We start from the raw sequence: 15,785 nt of genomic DNA, 5'->3' as shown, positions 1-15,785 counted from the left end.
CAAACAAAATTATCTTTAATTGTATTCTAAATTGGAAAACACTTGGCAATTTTCTAACTTCAACAGATAATGCATTCCACAAACAAACTCCCTGTATTGATAATATAGAATGCCAATTAATCAAATAAGCAACAGATTTAAAAGACTGAATTACAAGTAGCAATTGGTCCTCAGAACGTAATTAATGTAGAGGATGGTATCTCTGAAACAATGATACCAGTGCAACAGGTCCATTATCCCTCGACAGTTTGAAAAAAAGATACAACACTTTCAACTCAATACAAGTTGGAATTAGTAGCCAGTGCAAATCATGCATTCACAATTAGCCGTGCTACTGGGCTTGATGGACCTTTGGTCTGACCGAGTAAGGCTAATCTTACATTCTATACTGTGCCAATTGAATTGCCTGGATCACATATTTAGGCAGACAAAGATAAAGAGAGTTATAATAATCAAACACAGGAGTCAGTATAGAAGCAATAAGAGAGCAAAAATTATCAGCCTTCAACTTTCTCAACAGGTGCAACTTGAAAAATGCCTTTGACACCACAACCTTAATCTGCGGCTTAAAAGACAAATCAGAATAAAGAACAATGTCAAGGTATTTACATTGACTAAGTACAGGAATCTTCACATCACCAAAGAATTTCAGATGGAAACACATTCAACTGACTATCACGTCCAACACATAAAATCTGAGTCTTTGCCACATTACGCTTAAGATGAATCAACAACTTCTAATCACTGACTGCCTGCAAACAGCTGTCTAACAAAGAGCAACAGTGAAAGATTCCTTAACAGGAATAAGAAACTGAATGTCATCAGCATACAGCTGAAAATTTATGCCTAACTTTCTGAACACTTGATAAAGGGGCAACAAACAGAGCAGTTGAAAAAGATTTGAACATTAAAAAAAAGAGTAGCCAACAAGGCAGAACCTTGAGGTACTCCATCCTCAATCATGGAACAATCAGAGTAATCTTGTAATTTTTCAACATGGTAAGTCCTGCCAGACAAAAAAAGAACAAAATCAATCATCATGCGGCATCATAGTCAGTGTCTTACTCAGCATCCTCAGTGGATGAGCATATTCCTCCATCATGCACAAGAGCATGGCAATCTTGAGGAGCTGCGAGCAAGGGGCAGGAGTGAGGGGACTTTGGGGGAGGTAAAGGTTTGGCTGGGGGAAAGGGCATGGATCAGTGAGATCAGGGGATACGCGAGGACGGGATTTAAGTTAAAAAACCAAAACAAAAAAAACATATGTGGGCCTGGCCTGATATTCAGCCAAGGCCACATAACTCTTAATGCCTGCCCACATAAGTTCCGGGATGCCAGCCCGCCTAGAAAATCCCCCGATATTCAGTGTCGGTGCCCAGACATGGCCTGATACTGAATATCAGGCTATAATGTAGCTGGCAATGGGAAATATTTAAGAAAATGTTAAATACTGCCAGTTGAATATCAGGGGGCAAAAATTTACAATACAAAAAAGTTTTCAACGTCTTACAAAACAATACATAACTTTCCTGGCACCTGCTTTCCAAAGGCAATTGATTCCACCATTTAGTGGCCAAATATGGAAAATGGGATGAGTGAATCGACTTATACAGTATACAACCTTATAATATTTAGGAAAATATAGGATTAAGAATGCCCTAGAATAAAGTATAAGAGTACAATCCAATAAATGTATTAATCCCTGTATGTAGCTTGGAGCGACACCAAATATGATTTGATGAACTAACACATTTATACTGGTTCCTGTTTGCTTTGGAAAGTTTACCACCTCATATCAGATTTGCTATAAGGCTCCTTTTGTTGTGAACTGAATTCTCACAGGATATACAATAAGGCTTATGTTGACTCCTGACGCAGAGTCTTTCTTATTTAATATCCTTGGAAATAAAGACTGTTTGTTTTAACTATTTAGTGTGGCCTTTTGATTTTGGACGCCCCAATTTTTGTGTCTTTTTGAAGAACTAACAAACAAAGCTTAAAATCTGACCGTGCCTCAACTAGTAATCAGTGTAATTTGATCAGCAGGTATCGCTCTTTCATATTTTGACACTCTGAAAAAAAGCTAGGTCACAGTATTTTGAACTGACTGAAGTTTCTTTAACACATCCTTACAGCCAACATAACAGTAACATAACATAGTAACATAATATAGTCCCAACGGGATTGCACAGGGCCTATATCACTGGACCCAGGAGCAGGCAGGGAGGCTTGCCAGCGTGGGAGCGCACTCTGCCCCTCCCCCCACCCGACGAGACTACACTGAGCTAGTTGGAAGGCTCAGAAAGTCTCTCAGCACCCGTGTTTCTGTTAGTTTCTGTTTACTTCTTGTTTCTCGTTTGAAACTCACTTTGGCCACATCGCTGGACCCAGGAGCAGGCAGGGAGGCTTGCCGTCGTGGGAGCGCACTCCGCCCCTCCTTCCTCCCAACGGGACTGCACAGGGCTGACATCGCTGGACCCAGGAGCAGGCAGGGAGGCTTGCCGGTGTGGGATCGCACTCCGCCCCTCCCCCCACCCGACGAGACTACACTGAGCCAGTTGGAAGGCTCAAGAAGTCTCTCAGCACCCATGTTTCTGTTAGTTTCTGTTTACTTATTGTTTCTCGTTTGAAACTCACTTTGGCCACATCGCTGGACCCAGGAGCAGGCAGGGAGGCTTGCCGGCGTGGGAGCGCACTCCGCCTGTCCCTCACCCGACGAGACTACACTGAGCTAGTTGGAAGGCTCAGAAAGTCTCTCAGCACCCGTGTTTCTGTTAGTTTCTGTTTACTTCTTGTTTCTCGTTTGAAACTCACTTTGGCCACATCGCTGGCTCAGGAGCAGGCAGGAAGGCTTGCCGGCGTGGGAGCGCACTCTGCCCCTCCCCCCTCCCAACAGGACTGCACAGGGCAGACATCGCTGGACCCAGGAGCAGGCAGGGAGGCTTGCTGGCATGAGAGTGCACTCTGCCCCTCCCCCCACCTGACGAGACTACACTGAGCCAGTTGGAAGGCTCAGAAAGTCTCTCAGCACCCGTGTTTCTGTTAGTTTCTGTTTACTTCTGTTTACACTGTCTAAGACGCTCATAGCATCTTTGTAAAGCGACCAAGAAGCGATCCACCCCCACAACACTACCAAACGTAAAACCAACCGAAAAACAGCAGCCAAACCACCAAAGACCCTTCTACCACCTTTCACCAACCACCAACCACCAAACAAAAAATAAAATAAAATAAAAACCCAAAATGAAGCTAACCTCACGAGCCCAGCACTTCATACTGTTAATCCTTCTTTTAACCAGCGGGAAGACAGCAGCAAATAACCTCCTCCCTACACCCGCTACAGATATAAATAAATCTCTCTTCCAAAATAGGAGAACATCAAGTGACAGAAACTCAAACCTAGAATCTAACACTCTACACTCCATTACCACAGCATGGGGAAGAAGACCAACACACACTAAGACTAAACCACACCGGCACACCAAATCACTTATATGTCCAAACACAACTCACAACTATCACACAGAGATATCCACACTCAAATGCGCCTACTTAAATATCAGAGCGCTAGGTCCAAAAACAGAGCTTATAAAAACCTGGATAACACAAGAAAACCTGGACTGTCTTTTCCTCACAGAAACCTGGCTAACATCCGACTCAGACCCCAGAATAACTGAAGTCTGCCCACAAGGATACAAATTACAGTGGTCTGCAGAGAGAAAAAAAGAGGCGGAGGCATAGCAATCTTAATCAAACAAGATCTAACCCTTAATATAATTGAGAAAGCATCTAACCTGTACATGGACCTTTTAGCTTGCCAACTCTCAAGCACCACACTAAAAGACACACTAAACTGCATGCTCTGCTACATAGCGCCGGGAAACTGTTCTTTAGCAAGAACCGAAGTGGAAGACTTCATATACCAAAACTCACTAATAGCAACCTACAACCTACTCCTAGGATACCTAAATCTACACCTAGATGATCAATCATCCAAACAAGTAGACAACTTTCATTTCTCAAAGCCTTATCCTTCCAAATGCTAAATCCACAAATAACTCATGAAAAAGGCCACCAACTTGATATTGCAGCCTTCATGACCCACCAACCATCCTTAACAGAAATTCATACATCTAACGGAACATGGTCCAGATCCATCTGGTCAGACCACTACACCTACACTTTCAACATCAACTGGACCAAAAACAACAAAAAAACTATAACAAAACTCAATAAAGTAACATACACCTCAAGCAAACACATCGTGCCCTCCATATTCTGGTCTAAAATAGATGAAACTATTCTAGAAAACAACCCCGAGGACTTCATCTTACATTGGGAAAGACTTTGCTCCAACACCCTTGATGATTTAGCCCCACTGCAAACCAAATCCAGACCCAGCAGGAGATCAGATAAATGGTTCGACTCCGAACTGCTACAACTCAAAAGACAATGTAGACGACTAGAGAGAAAATGGAGATAATCGAACTCGGATCATACAAAATCCGCCTGGAAAAAAATCAACAAACAATACAAATCACAATTAAAGGACAAGAGAAAAGCACACTACACCAACCTAATAGGCACTGAAACCCAAGAAACCAAAAAACTATTCCAAATTCTAAAAACCCTAACCGACACCAAACCCTACCTGACCACTAACAATACTACACCCCCCTCAGCCACTCTATTAACAGAACACTTCCAAAATAAAATTACCAATGCAAGAGCTACCCTCAATGACACCTCTACCCATCCTAACGAATTCACAATTCTCCCCATAGATAGAGATTCTACTGCAGCAGATAGAATATGGTCTCAATTCCCCAACATACAATGGCCTGAATTCAACAAATACTACAAAAAATACAGCCATGCATCCTGTGACCTCAACAACTGTCCACCATATCTCCTAAAAACATCCAGCACAAAATTCCGCGCTCTTCTTCAAAACTGGATACAAATCTCGCTAATAAACGGCCACTACCCTACCAACCTCAGCGAAATCATCATCATCCCGATCCTCAAAGACCCCAAAGGACCAATAGACCAAACAGCCAACTACAGACCCATTGCCTCTATTCCACTCTACGTCAAAATAATAGTTGCCAAACTCCTCTCCAATTACCTAGAAAACCATAACATACTCCATCCCACACAATCCGGCTTCAGAAACAACTTCAGCACGGAAACACTACTAGGATCTCTCTTGGACACAGCCAGACAACATCTCAGCACAGGAAAAAAAATTATGCTCATACAACTAGACCTTACTGCTGCATTCGACTTGGTGGACCATAACATTCTACTACAAATCCTGGATACAATAGGTATCACAGATAAAGTATACACAATGGTTTGAAGGATTCCTTAAATCAAGAACCTATAGAGTAAAATCAGACAAACAAAAATCTGAACCTTGGTCAAACCCCTGCGGAGTTCCCCAAGGATCCCCTCTATCCCCGACTCTCTTCAATCTCTATACAGCCTCCCTCAGCTCTCACCTGGACAAACAAGGCATAACCTCCTACAGCTATGCCAATGACATTACCATTCTCATACCCTTCGATCAACCTGAACTCTCCATGACGAACACAATATACCAAACACTAAAATTAATAGCAACCTGGATGAAAGATCACAAACTGAAATTGAATCCAGATAAAACGAAATTCATCCTTCTAGAAAACAACAAAATACCAACCATAACCAACATTGAAATCAACGCAATCAACTACCCCATACAAACCACCCTAAAAATGCTAGGAATAACTATCGACAGATGCTGCACCATGCAACCGCAAATCAATAAAACAATACAAAAGTCATTCTTAGTCATGAGAAACTTAAGACAAGTTCGGAAATTCTTCGAGAAAACTCAATTCCAGCTCATAGTTCAGTCCTTAATACTAGGCTTACTTGACTACTGTAATATCCTCTACCTCCCAAGCCCTACAACTATAACAAAACAACTACAAACTATCCAAAACACAGCACTAAGACTCATCTACTCATTAAAGAAACATGATCACATTACAGAAGCATATCTCCAATCGCACTGGCTTCCAATCCCAGCAAGAATACAATTTAAATTCTACTGCCTACTATTTAAGACTTTATACGGAGACAGTCCAAACTACCTGAATAACCGCCTCATCCACAACACCGCAACCAGACATAGGAAAACTCACACCCCATTCTTATACCCCCCCAATTAAGGAGGTCAAACGGAAAAAACTATATGATGGCCTCCTGGCCACTCAAGCAGCCAAACTAGACAACCAAATCGTCAATCTACTGACGGCATCCCTCGACTACAATACTTTTAGAAAAGAAATAAAGACCATACTCTTCAAGAAAACTCTGAAAAAAGAAACAATAGAGCAAGTCTCAAACTCCACCTCTCACTAAAGCCAACTACCCCAAACAAATAACCTTACCCATTTCTTACTCTTTTTGAAAATGACCAATTTTTTTTTTTTGTAAGTTCTTGTTGTAATACATCTTGGATAATTCTTTTGTAATCCGCCTTGAACTGCAAGGTAATGGTGGAATAGAAATCCCTAATGTAATGTAATGTAACATAGTAAATGATAGCAGATAAAGACCTGAACAGTAGTTCTGCCCGATTCACGATTCGAATCAGTTCACCGATTCACTTCGGGTGAATCGATTTGAATCAATTTAAAACAACAAAAAAAATCAGCTTCCCGATTCGGCTGACCCTCTCCCCTCGCCCCCTATAGCAGGAATGGCAGCGCTGCTCTTGCTGGCCGGCCACTGCCGCACCTGCTTTAGAGGGCGAGGGAGGAGGGTCAGTCGGTTAGTACTGTTGTCCGACATCCCCCCCTGGCATCCGGTTCCCCCCCTAGTGTCCGGCTTCCCCTCTGGTCTCCCCCCTGGCCTCCCGCGCACCATTTACCTAATATGAGCAGCCTGCAGAGATCGCGGTGCTAGCGATCTTTGTAAACTGCTTTGGAGCTGTTTCCTCCGCTGTGATTCTGCCTCTGACGTCAGAGGAGGGGCGGGACCGTGGCAAAGGAAACAGCTCTGAAGCAGTTTGCAAAGATCGCTAGCACCGCAATCTCTGCAGGTATCATATTAGGTAAACGGTGCGCAGGAGGCCAGGGGGAACACGTAGGCCTTCCGTGGAGGGGGTGAGAAGTCTTTTGGGGTGGGGGTGGGATAGGCATGCAGGCCTTCAAGGAGGGGACAGGCCTTCAGGGATGGTGGCACAGGCCTTCAAGGGGGACAAGCAGACCTTCAGGAGTGGGATGCAGGTCTTCAGGGAGCATAGGCCTTTAAGGGTGGGGACAGGCCTTCAAGGGGGAGACAGGCCTTCAGGTATAGTGGCATAGGCCTTCAGGGGTGGGGTGCAGGCCTTCAGGGGGAGGTGCAGGCCTTCAGGGGAGGGACAGACCTTCAGGGGAGGGAGGCCCTGTGGTAGAAGTACACGAAGGGAGGGTTCAAAGAGACGTGCATATGCTGGACTTTGGGGGGGGAAGAAATAATGGGTCTAAAAACAGAGGAGAGGGGGAGAGAGATGGTAGACAATGGGATTTAGGGAGGGAAGGAACAGAAAGGGAGAGAAGTTGGACACAAGGGATGGTGTGGAGGGGGGATAGAGATACTGGATAGGAGGGTAGTTGGGAAAGGAAAGGGAGAGATGGTGGACCCTGGGGTGGTGGGGAAAGAGGGAGAGATGCTGGATGAAAGGGTAGTTGAGAAAAGGTGGATCTGTGGATGGAGACGAAAAAAAGTTAAGATGCCAGACCTCCTGGGGAGGGAAGGGAAACGGAAGTGGGAGGACAGAGATGGCAGATGGATGGTTAGCACTGAGAAAGAAGAAAGAAGGAGACCCTGGAAAATAAGTTATCGGAAGACAACCAGAGCCTGGGACCAACAAGGTTTGAATAATGACCAGACATTCAAGATAATGACCAAATATTCAAGATAATGAAGGGAATAGACTTAGTGGATAAAGACAGGTTGTTCACCTTCTCCAAGGTAGAGAGAACGAGAGGGCACTCTGAAGTTAAAAGGGGATAGATTCCGTACGAATGTAAGGAAGTTCTTCTTCACCCAGAGAGTGGTAGAGAACTGGAATGCTCTCCCGGAGTCTGTTATAAGGGAAAACACGCTCCAGGGATTCAAGACAAGATTGGATAAGTTCTTGCTGAACCAGAACGAACGCAGGTAGGGCTGGTCTCAGTTCTTCGACCTGGGGGCTGGCCCATGAGCGGACTGCTGGGTACGATGGACCACTGGTCTGACCCAGCAGCGGCAATTCTTATGTTCTTACAAACAAAGGTTGAAAAAATAATTTTATTTTCAGTTTTGTGATTAAAATATGCCAGATTTGAAACATGTATCCTGCCAGAGCTGGTGTTAGACCGCAAACGTGAGCTAGGATTTAACAGAGAGGAAAAATCTTTTTTGTTTGTTTATTTTGTTTACACCACAGCACCAGTGTGGATAGGAGAAGGCAAAGGGGGTGAAGAGGCTATAAAATAAACCCACCAGGATGTTTGAAAAAAACACCCAATTGGGCAGGAATATTGAATCGAATTGAAAAATCGATTCAATAGGCTGAATCGAATTGAAATGAAATTTTTTTTTTTTTTAATCGGGCAGCACTACTGAATGGTTCATCTATTCTGCCCATTAATTATTCTTATTAGAAATATGTGATTAAGTTAACTTGCCTTTTCTTTGATATTTCTGGGCCATAGACAAATCCATGTGGTAATGTCCTAGATTCCAACTGCTGAAGTTGCCGTCCAAGCTCACTCCAGCCTATCCAACCATCCTGCTGTTTACAGGATATCTACTATAAAGTCTGGCCAGTAACGTTTTCATGTTCCAAGTTAGTGGAGTTCCCATTGATGCCCTCCCCAGCCCATCCTACACCAAAACACCACATATGGGACATAAACCGTACAAGTTTGTCCAATACCAGCCTTAGTTCTTTAATATATATCATTTGTTTGTTTTCTAATTAGAGATCCTTTGTGTTTATCCCATGCTTTTTTGAAGTCCATCACTATTTTCCTCTTCACTATCTCCCTCGGGAGGGCATTCCAGCCATCCACCACCCTCTCCGTGGAAAAGAATTTCCTAACATTACTCCTAAGTCTTCCTCCCTGCAACTTCAAGTTATGCCTTCTAGTTTTACCATTTTCCCTTCTCTGGAAAAGATTTGGTTCTATATTAATACCTTTCAAGTATTTAAATGTCTGTATCATATCTCCCCTATCCCATCTCTCCTCTAGAATATACATGTTTAGGTCTTTCAGTATCTTCTTGTACTCCTTTTGGTTCAAACCCCTTACGATTTTTGTTGCCTCCCTCTGGACTACTTCAAGTCTTTTTAAATCCTTCGCCAGATATGGCCTCCAAAACTGTACACAATATTCCAAGTGTGGCCTCACCAATGACCTAAACAGGAGCATCAACACCTCTCTTCTTCTGCTGGTTATTCCTCTTTCTATACAGCCTAGCATCCTTCTGGATACAGCCACCGCCTTATCACACTGTTTTAGATGCCTTTAGATCCTCAAACACAATCACCCCAAGGTCCTCTCTCCATCTGTGCTTATCAGCCTTTCCATCTACCACCCCCCCCCCCCAAATGCATCACACTGCAGTTCTTTGCATTGAATTTTAGTTGCCAGACGTTAGACCATTCTTCTAACTTTTGAGATCCTTTTTCATGTTTTCCACTCCCTCCAGGATGTCCACTCTATTACAAATCTTTGTATCATCCGCAAAAAGGCTAACTTTACCTTCTAACCATTCAGCAATGTTGCTCACAAACATACTGAACAGAATCGATCCCAGTACCTATAAATAATGTTACAATAATTAATATTGGACAGTACTAGTGCCTGAACCAATAAATGAATTGTTTCAACAGAAAATAAGCTCTATTATCTGTTAGCATGGGTCCATGGGAGTGGAGGAGTAGCCTAATGTTTAGTGCAGTGGTCTGAGAACAGGGGAACAGAGTTTGATTCCCACTGCAGCTCCCATGGCTCAGAGCAAATCACTTAACCCTCCACTGCCCCAGATACAAAATAAGTACCAAACTCATAATATATAATGAAACCCTAAGCGTTCATGCACAGTTGAAACTCCATGCGTCCGTGCTCTGTGGCGCCGCATGTGCAGTAGAAGCCCGCGACGGTTTCTCCTTCGGCCTCCATCCTCCGTCCTCTTGCGCATATGCAGCAATGGATTCCCCCCTCCAACACCCCAGCCAGCCTGCACCTCAATGAAAGCAAATGTCCAGGCCTCTAGGGGGTCAAGGCACACTGCCAGGCACACAGACAAGGACTAGCAGGGGTTTCCCCAGCCCGAGTGTGGCTGCTGGGCATGGGGGAACATGACCACCTTCGGCGTTGTGACTGGGTTCGCTTGCCGGGAAGCCAAGGAGCCGGAGGTAAAAGGGAGAAGAGCTGTGATCAGACATCTTGCCTGAGAGAGACAGAATGAAAGAAAGACCGACAGCAGGCAGGGAGAGAGAGACAGAAAGGAGGCAAGGAGACAGACAGAAAGAGACAGACACACAGAAAGACAGCGGGGCATGGAGAGAGACAGAAAGAAAGACAGACACACAGAAAGACAGGGGGGCATGGAGAGAGACAGAAAGAAATACAGACACACAGAAAGACACCGGTTAATGTAATGGGCTTAAACACTAGTAATATATAAACTGCTTTGATTTTAACCACAGAAAGGTGGTATGTCAAATCCTTTCCCTAATGTACAGTAAAACTCATGCTAACTGCTTGATTCAGCTTAGTAAAAGGGCCCCTTACCGTCTTAAACATTTTGTTATCTACTTCATAATTCCAGTAGTCCAAGTTTTCAAAAGTAACTTCAGGAAGAAGAGGAAAGGAGAATTCTATGTGTCTCTGCACATGCAAAGAATCCCAGCAGGACATGTTTATCCACTCCTACCCTAGATGAGATAATTTTCAAGCACTACTTTGACCTTATGTGCAACTTTCTTCAAATTAGTCCCTTATTTTCTAACCTCTGCTACTCTATCTCCTCTATTTATACACTCCTTTGCTTACACCCTATGCTGTCTATTAAAATGTTTTATCGTGCATTGGGTTGACACAAACTATGTTATACACGTATTGTAATCTGATTTTATTTTTTACTACTGTAATTATCTACTGCTTATGTTTGACTTATTCTTGCTGTACACCATCTTGAGTGAACTTCTTCAAAAAGGCAGAAAAAAATCCTAATAAATAAATGGATAGCTTTAATGTAGAATGTCCATCAAATTAGACATAGCTGTGTTTCGGTCCTAGGCCTGCTTCAGGAGTTTTGCACCAAGAGGAAAAATCTCTGTGTAAAGATTATGTGAACTACATATAAACAAAGAAGGAACAAATGCACATTAAAATCAAGTCAGCCGCTCCATGTGGACAGTTCACAGTTCAACTGCCGTCTGTATCACCCAAAGTTAAAAAAACTCCAGCCGCACAATGTGCTTAAAAATAATCCAAACCATGGATACCTGATGTTAAATTCCACTACTGCTACTACTACTACTACTACTTATAATTTCTATAGCACCACTAGACATACATAGCGCTGTACATTAAGGGCTCCTTTTACTAAGGTGCGCTAGCGTTTTTAGCATGCGCTGAAGATTAGCATGCGCAAACCCTGTGCTAAACAGAAAATACTAACGCAAGCTCTATGGAGGCGTTAGCGTCTAGTGCGACTAAAACCGCTAGCGCATCTTTGTAAAAGGAGCCCTAAGTTCCACCTTAGGAGTCAGCACCCAAGAAAAAGATCTAGGGGTCATTGCGAATAATATGCGGAAATCGTTTCCTAGTAGATAGCAAAGGCCAAAAAAGCTAACAGAATGCTAGGAATTATTAGGAAAGGGATAATAAATAAGCCAAAGAATAATATAATGCCCCTGTATCACTCAATGATGTGACCTTGAGTACTGTGTGCAATTCTGGTCGCTATATCTTAAAAAAGATACAGTAGAATTAGAAAAGTTCAAAGAAGGGCCACCAAAATGATTAGGAGATGGAACTCCTCTTGCAAGAGGAAAGGCTTAAGAGGATAGGGCTTTTCAGTTTGGAAAAGAGACGGCTGAGGGAGATATACTAAAAATCTACAAAATCCAGAGTGGTGTAAAACAAGTAAACGTGAATCAATTGTTTATTCTTTCAAAAAGTACTAAGACTAGATGTCACTCAATGAAGTTACATGGTAATATTGTACTTTTAACATGAATAAGAAGAAATATTTTTTCACTCAATGAATAGTTAAACTCTGAAACTCATTACCACAGGATGTGGTAACAATGGTTAGCATATCTGGGTTTTAAAAAGATTTGGACAAGTTTATGGAGGAAAAGTCCATAGTGGTATTGGTAGCATGGGAAATTACTGGTACCTGGGACCTAGATTGGTCACTGCTGGAAGAAGGATACTGGGCTAAATGGCTTTTTATTTGCTTCCCTTTTTGTATTTTTCCTTGATTGTCCGGCTTTTCTTTAATGATTTTGTATTTCACCTCCCTCCTTTCCTTGTGTTTATGAGTTTGTTAAGTTAGTCCATTAGTCCGCCAGGACGTTATATATAGTTATGTATTATATTGTCTCCCAAATATTGTAATTTTAACATGTTCATCGCTTAGAAATACGATTAAGCGATTAATCAAAAAACTATTAAACTTGAAACTATTGGTCTGCCCCAGTATGGCTTTTCTTAGGAAGGTCCAAAGGGTTTATAATTCAGAAATGTGTATTTGATTACCAGGACCGTATAGTATACATTCCAGGGTACTAAAAGAACTCAAACATGAAATTGCTGACCTGCTGTTAGTGATCTGTAACCTGTCGCTAAAATCATCTGCAGTACCTGAAGATTGGAGGGTGGCTAATGTTACGCCGATTTTTAAAAAGGGCTCCATGGGAGATCCAGGAAATTACAGACCAGTAAGCCTCACTTCAATGCCAAGCAAAATGGTAGAAACAATTAAAAAAAATAAAATTGTGGAACACGTAGACAAACATGATTTAATGAGACGGAGTCAGCATGTGTTCAACCGAGGGAGATCTTGCCTCACCAATTTGCTTGACTTCTTTGAAGGTGTGAATAAACATGTGGATAAAGGGGAGCCGATTGATAGTGTATCTAGATTTTCAGAAAGCTTTTGATAAAATTCCTCACGAGAGGTTCCTGAGAAAATTAAAGTGTCATGGGATAGATGGCAAAGTTCAGTTGTCGATTAGGAATTGGTTATCGGATAAAAAACAGAGGGAGGGTTAAATGATCACTTTTCTCAATGGAGGAGAGTAAACAGTGGAGTGCTGCAGGGATCTGTACTGGGACCGGTGCAATTTAACTTATTTATAAATGATGTGGAAATTGGAACAATGAGTGAGGTGATCAAATTTGCAGATGACACTAAACTATTCAAAGTTGTTAAAACGCATGCGAATTGTGAAGAATTGCAGGTGGACCTTAGGAAATTGGAAGACTGGGCGTCCAAATGACAGATGAAATTTAATGTGGACAAATGCAGAGTGATGCACATTGGGAAGAATAACCTGAATCACAGTTACCAGATGCTAGGGTCCACCTTGGGGATTAGCGCCCAAGAAAAAGATCTGGGTATCATCGTAGACAATATGAGAACATAAGAACTGCCATCTCCAGATCAGACCTTAGGTCCAACAAGTCCGGCGATCTGCACACACGGAGGCCCCGTATCACTCTATGCCTCTCATAAGGAGATGTGCATCTAGTTTACCCTTAAATCCTAGAACAGTGGATTCCGCAATAACCTCCTCTGGGAGAGCATTCCAGGTGTCCACCACTCGCTGCGTGAAACAGAACTTCCTGATATTTGTCCTGGACTTGTCCCCCCTCAGCTTCAGTCCATGCTGTCTTGTCCGTGTCACATTGGACATTGTAAATAACTGTTTTTCCTGCTCTAAATTGTCGATTCCTTTCAGAATTTTGAAATTCTTGATCAGATCCCCTCGCAGTCTCCTCTTCCCAAGGGAGAACAACCCCAGACTCTTAAGTCGTTCCTCGTAATCCAGTTTCTCCATACCTTTCACTAGCTTTGTTGCTCGTCTCTGCACCCTCTCCAGCAGTTTTATATCTTTCTTTAGGTATGGAGACCAATGTTGGACACAGTATTCCAAGTGTGGTCTGACCATCACTCTATAAAGTGGCATTATTACTTTCTCCGATCTACTCGTGATTCCCTTCTTTATCATGCCTAGCATTCTATTTGCTTTCTTCGCCACCACCGCGCATTGCACTGATGGTTTCAACGTCCTATCTATCAGTACACCCAGGTCCTTTTCTTGTTCGGTCTTTCCCAGAGTTGCACCTGACATTCTATATTTGTGTTCCTTGTTCTTTCTGCCTAAATGCATCACTTTGCACTTTTCCACATTAAACTTCATCTGCCATTTCTCTGTCCATGTCTCCAATCGACACAAGTCGCTCTTGAGTTCCTCGCTATCCTTCTGCGATCTGATTGCTCGGGATAGCTTTGTGTCGTCTGCAAACTTGATGATCTCACTGGATGTTCCTTCTTCTAGGTCATTGACGAAAATATTAAATAGGATGGGCCCAAGCACCAAGCCCTGGGGCACACCGCTAGTCACTTTCTCCCAGTCTGAGAACTTCCCAATTATGCCCACTCTCTGCCTTCTGTTTTCCAGCCACTTGCCTATCCATCTTAGTATGTCTCCCTCTATTCCATGGCCTTGTAGTTTCCTGAGAAGTCTTACATGTGGAACCTTGTCGAACGCTTTCTGGCAGTCCAAGTATATAATATCCACTGGTTCTCCACTATCTATTTGTCTGTTCACTGTCTCAAAAAATTGAAGTAAATTCATCAAACATGATTTCCCTTTCCTGAATCCATCAGGTCGTGTGTATCTAAGTGCCAGACTATGATGAAACCTTTCACTCAATGTGTGGCGGCGGCCAAAAAAGCAAACAGGATGCTGGGAATTATCAAAAAAGGGATGGTTAACAAGACTAAGAATGTTATAATGCCCCTGTATCGCTCCATGGTGTGACCTCATCTGGAGTATTGTATTCAGTTCTGGTCTCTTTATCTCAAGAAAGATATAGTGGCGCCAGAAAAGGTTCAAAGAAGAGCAACCAAGATGGTAAAGGGAATGGAACTGCTCTCGTATGAGAAAAGACTAAAACAGTTAGGGCTCTTCAACTTGGAAAAGAGATGGCTGAGGGGAGATATGACTGAAGTCTACAAAATCCTGAGTGGATTAGAACAGGTACAAGTAAATCGATTTTTCACTCCGTCAAAAATTACAAGGACTAGGGGACACTCGATGAAGTTACAGGGAAATACTTTTAAAACCAATAGGAGGAAATTTTTTCTTCACTCGGAGAATAGTTAAGCTCTGGAACGCATTGCCAGAGGATGTGGTAAGAGCGGATAGCGTAGCTGGTTTTAAGAAAGGTTTGGACAAGTTCCTGGAGGAAAAGTCCATACTCTGTTATTGAGAAAGACATGGGGGAAGCTACTGCTTGCCCTGTATCAGTAGCATGGAATGTTGCTACTCCTTGGGTTTTGGTCAGGTACTAGTGACCTGGATTGGCCACCATGAGAACAGGCTACTGGGCTTGATGGACCATTGGTCTGACCCAGTAAGGCTATTCTTATTATTTAATGAAGCTCCAAGTCTTATCCAACAAAACAAAAAAAAAAACCCCAACATAACAGGAAAGAAAACCCTCTACAGATAAAAC

General features: G+C 42.7%; 1 protein-coding gene across 4 annotated transcripts in view; it reads right to left on the bottom strand.

Moving 5' to 3' along the window:
• Nucleotides 1-15,785, bottom strand: part of SPATS2L (spermatogenesis associated serine rich 2 like) — a 155,160-nt gene that overhangs the window by 82,954 nt on the left and 56,421 nt on the right. The window lies entirely within an intron of this gene.

This window comes from Geotrypetes seraphini, chromosome 5 (genome assembly GCF_902459505.1).
Source record: "Geotrypetes seraphini chromosome 5, aGeoSer1.1, whole genome shotgun sequence".
Taxonomy (NCBI): domain Eukaryota; kingdom Metazoa; phylum Chordata; class Amphibia; order Gymnophiona; family Dermophiidae; genus Geotrypetes; species Geotrypetes seraphini.
The sequence above is the reverse complement of the archived record's forward strand: the minus strand, read 5'-3'. Positions and strand labels throughout refer to the sequence as shown.